General features: G+C 46.1%; 1 pseudogene; it reads right to left on the bottom strand.

Moving 5' to 3' along the window:
• Positions 1-427: 427 nt before the first annotated feature.
• Positions 428-4,661, bottom strand: part of LOC115183952 (E3 ubiquitin-protein ligase SMURF1-like) — a 47,328-nt pseudogene continuing 43,094 nt past the window's right edge.

Genomic DNA, 4,661 nt, shown 5'->3' with positions numbered 1-4,661 from the left:
TCCAGGGTCAATTAAAGCTAGTGTAATTACTAGTGTGTGGTACTCACAGTATCCAGACTCTTGTCTAGTCCAGGGTCAGTAAAGCTAGTGTAATTACTAGTGTGTGGTACTCACAGTATCCAGACTCTTGTCTAGACCAGGGTCAGTAAAGCGAGTGTAATTACTAGTGTGTGGTACTCACAGTATCCAGACCAGACTCTGTCTAGTCCAGGGTCAGTAAAGCTAGCGTGTGGTACTCACAGTATCCAGACCAGACTCGTGTCTAGTCCAGGGTCAGTAAAGCTAGCGTGTGGTACTCACAGTATCCAGACCAGACTCTTGTCTAGTCCAGGGTCAGTAAAGCTAGTGTAATTACTAGTGTGTGGTACTCACAGTATCCAGACTCTTGTCTAGTCCAGGGTCAGTAAAGCTAGCGTGTGGTACTCACAGTATCCAGACCAGGACTCTTGTGTAGTTCCGGATCAGTGGTCTCCAGGTCTTGCAGCATTATAGGTTTCCCCAGCAGCTGCTTGTAGAAGGGCAGGGTGAAGCCTCCGTTGATGTAGTGGCTATGGAACACGGCCAGGCCCACACACGACCCACAAAGTGGAAATACGACAGGTGGTCCTATACACACACCACCATCATCATCAGTACTCACAGGGTTGATCTGTAATGTGTGTACTCACAGGGTTGATCTGTAGTGTGTGTGTACTCACAGGGTTGATCTGTAGTGTGTGTGTACTCACAGGGTTGATCTGTAGTGTGTGTGTGTACTCACAGGGTTGATCTGTAATGTGTGTACTCACAGGGTTGATCTGTAGTGTGTGTGTACTCACAGGGTTGATCTGTAGTGTGTGTGTACTCACAGGGTTGATCTGTAGTGTGTGTGTGTACTCACAGGGTTGATCTGTAGTGTGTGTGTACTCACAGGGTTGATCTGTAGTGTGTGTGTGTACTCACAGGGTTGATCTGTAGTGTTTGTACTCACAGGGCTGATCTGTAGAGTGTGTACTCACAGGGTTGATCTGTAGAGTGTGTACTCACAGGGTTGATCTGTAGTGTGTGTACTCACAGGGTTGATCTGTAATGTGTATACTCACAGGGTTGATCTGTAGTGTGTGTACTCACAGGGTTGATCTGTAGTGTATGTGTGTACTCACAGGGTTGATCTGTAGTGTGTGTGTACTCACAGGGTTGATCTGTAGTGTGTGTGTACTCACAGGGTTGATCTGTAGTGTGTGTACTCACAGGGTTGATCTGTAGTGTGTGTACTCACAGGGTTGATCTGTAGTGGTGTGTACTCACAGGTTGATCTGTAGTGTGTGAACAGGGTTGATAGAGGAGTCAGGGTTGATCTGTAGTGTGTGTACTCACAGGGTTGATCTGTAGTGTGTGTACTCACAGGGTTAATAGAGGAGTCAGGGTTGATCTGTAGTGTGTGTACTCACAGGGTTGATAGAGGAGTCAGGGTTGATCTGTAGTGTGTGTACTCACAGGGTTGATAGAGGAGTCAGGGTTGATCTGTAGTGTGTGTACTCACAGGGTTGATAGAGGAGTCAGGGTTGATCTGTAGTGTGTGTACTCACAGGGTTGATCTGTAGTGTGTGTACTCACAGGGTTGATAGAGGAGTCAGGGTTGATCTGTAGTGTGTAAATGTTGTCTGTTGAGTACTGGAACAGGCCGTAGTACGGGTTCAACATCTCATGGCACAGCAGGTCCAGCCACTCCCTGTATAACCATAATACACGTTATTACAACGTTTATTACAACGTTACCACAGCAGGTACAGCCACTCCCTGTATAACCATAATACAACGTTATTACAACGTTATTACATTGTTACCACAGCAGGTACAGCCACTCCCTGTATAACCATAATACAACGTTATTACATTGTTACCAAAGCAGGTACAGCCACTCCCTGTATAACCATAATACAACGTATTACAACATTACCACAGCAGGTACAGCCACTCCCTGTATAACCATAATACAACGTTACCACAGCAGGTACAGCCACTCCCTGTATAACCATAATACAACGCTATTACAACGTTATTACAATGTTACCACAGCAGGTACAGCCACTCCCTGTATAACCATAATACAACGTTATTACAACGTTATTACAATGTTATTACAATGTTACCACAGCAGTTACAGCCACTCCCTGTATAACCATAATACAACGTTATTACAACGCTATTACAACGTTACCACAGCAGGTACAGCCACTCCCCTGTATAACCATAATACAACGTTATTACAACGTTACCACAACAGGTACAGCCACTCCCTGTATAACCATAATACAACGTTATTACAACGTTACCACAGCAGGTACAGCCACTCCCTGTATAATCATAATACAACGTTATTACAACGTTATTACAACGTTACCACAGCAGGTACAGCCACTCCCTGTATAACCATAATACAACGTTATTACAACGTTATTACATTGTTACCACAGCAGGTACAGCAACTCCCTGTATAACCATAATACAACGTTATTACATTGTTACCACAGCAGGTACAGCCACTCCCTGTATAACCATAATACAACGTTATTACAACGTTATTACAATGTTACCACAGCAGGTACAGCCACTCCCTGTATAACCATAATACAACGTTACCACAGCAGGTACAGCCACTCCCTGTATAACCATAATACAACGTTATTACAACGTATTACAATGTACCACAGCAGGTACAGCCACTCCCTGTATAACCATAATACAACGTTATTACAACGTTATTACAATGTTATTACAATGTTACCACAGCAGTTACAGCCACTCCCTGTATAACCCATAATACAACGTATTACAACGCTATTACAACGTTACCACAGGCAGGTACAGCCACTCCCTGTATAACCATAATACAACGTTATTAAACGTTACCACAACAGGTACAGCCACTCCCTGTATAACCCTAATACAACGTTATTAAACGTTACCACAGCAGGTACAGCCACTCCCTGTCTAATCATATACAACATTATTACAACGTTACCACAGCAGGTATATGTTTGACTAGAGGTGTTTCTGCACCTAGCAAGGACTGGTGTTGACTAGAGGTGTTAACTGGTTAAACAAGTGGTAGAACAGGGGATTCCCCCCAGCTAATGGTTAAACAACGTGGTAGGGACAGGGGATTCCCCCCAGCTAACTGGTTAACAACGTGGTTAGAACAGGGATTCCCCCCAGCTAACTGGTTAAACAACGTGGTAGAACAGGGGATTCCCCACAGCTAACTGGTTAAACAACGTGGTAGAACAGGGGATTCCCCCCAGCTAACTGGTTAAACAACGTGGTAGAACAGGGGATTCCCCCCAGCTAACTGGTTAAACAACGTGGTAGAACAGGGGATTCCCCCCCAGCTAACTGGTTAAACAACGTGGTAGAACAGGGGATTCCCCCCAGCTAACTGGTTAAACAACGTGGTAGAACAGGGGATTCCCCCCAGCTAACTGGTTAAACAACGTGGTAGAACAGGGGATTCCCCCCAGCTAACTGGTTAAACAACGTGGTAGAACAGGGGATTCCCCCCAGCTAACTGGTTAAACAACGTGGTAGAACAGGGGATTCCCCCCCAGCTAACTGGTTAAACAACGTGGTAGAACAGGGGATTCCCCCCAGCTAACTGGTTAAACAACGTGGTAGAACAGGGGATTCCCCCCAGCTAACTGGTTAAACATCGTGGTAGAACAGGGGATTCCCCCCAGCTAACTGGTTAAACAACGTGGTAGAACAGGGGATTCCCCCCAGCTAACTGGTTAAACAACGTGGTAGAACAGGGGATTCCCCCCCAGCTAACTGGTTAAACAACGTGGTAGAACAGGGGATTCCCCCAGCTAACTGGTTTAACAACGTGGTAGAACAGGGGATTCCCCCCAGCTAACTGGTTTTTAAACAACGTGGTAGAACAGGGGATTCCCCCCCAGCTAACTGGTTAAACAACGTGGTAGAACAGGGGATTCCCCCCAGCTAACTGGTTAAACAACGTGGTAGAACAGGGGATTCCCCCCCAGCTAACTGGTTAAACAACGTGGTAGAACAGGGGATTCCCCCCAGCTAACTGGTTAAACAACGTGGTAGAACAGGGGATTCCCCCCCAGCTAACTGGTTAACAACGTGGTAGAACAGGGGATTCCCCCCAGCTAACTGGTTAAACAACGTGGTAGAACAGGGATTCCCCCAGCTAACTGGTTAAACAACGTGGTAGAACAGGGGATTTCCCCCCAGCTAACTGGTTAAACAACGTGGTAGAACAGGGGATTCCCCCCAGCTAACTGGTTAAACAACGTGGTAGAACAGGGGATTCCCCCCAGCTAACTGGTTAAACAACGTGGTAGAACAGGGGATTTCCCCCCAGCTAACTGGTTAACAACGTGGTAGAACAGGGGATCCCCCCCAGCTAACTGGTTAAACAAGTTTATTTGACTCCTGATACCTGGCATCTTTTAGCTTTCACCAGCGCATCAATATCAGGCGTCACATCCTGAGTGGCAGCCAACTTCAGGATGTGATTCAAGTGCTTGTGCGTGAGCCTTGAGCGCAGCTTTGTTTTATTTATGCTCATTACAGAGAAAACTTGCTCACAAAGATATGTGGTTCCAAACATGCACAACAGTTTTGCAGCGAGGGCTGTCAAGTTGGGGTAACTGGCA

The sequence above is a fragment of the Salmo trutta genome, unplaced genomic scaffold, assembly GCF_901001165.1.
Source record: "Salmo trutta unplaced genomic scaffold, fSalTru1.1, whole genome shotgun sequence".
NCBI lineage: Eukaryota > Metazoa > Chordata > Actinopteri > Salmoniformes > Salmonidae > Salmo > Salmo trutta.
Note: the sequence above shows the minus strand (reverse complement) of the source record. Positions and strands in the feature narration are given on the sequence as shown.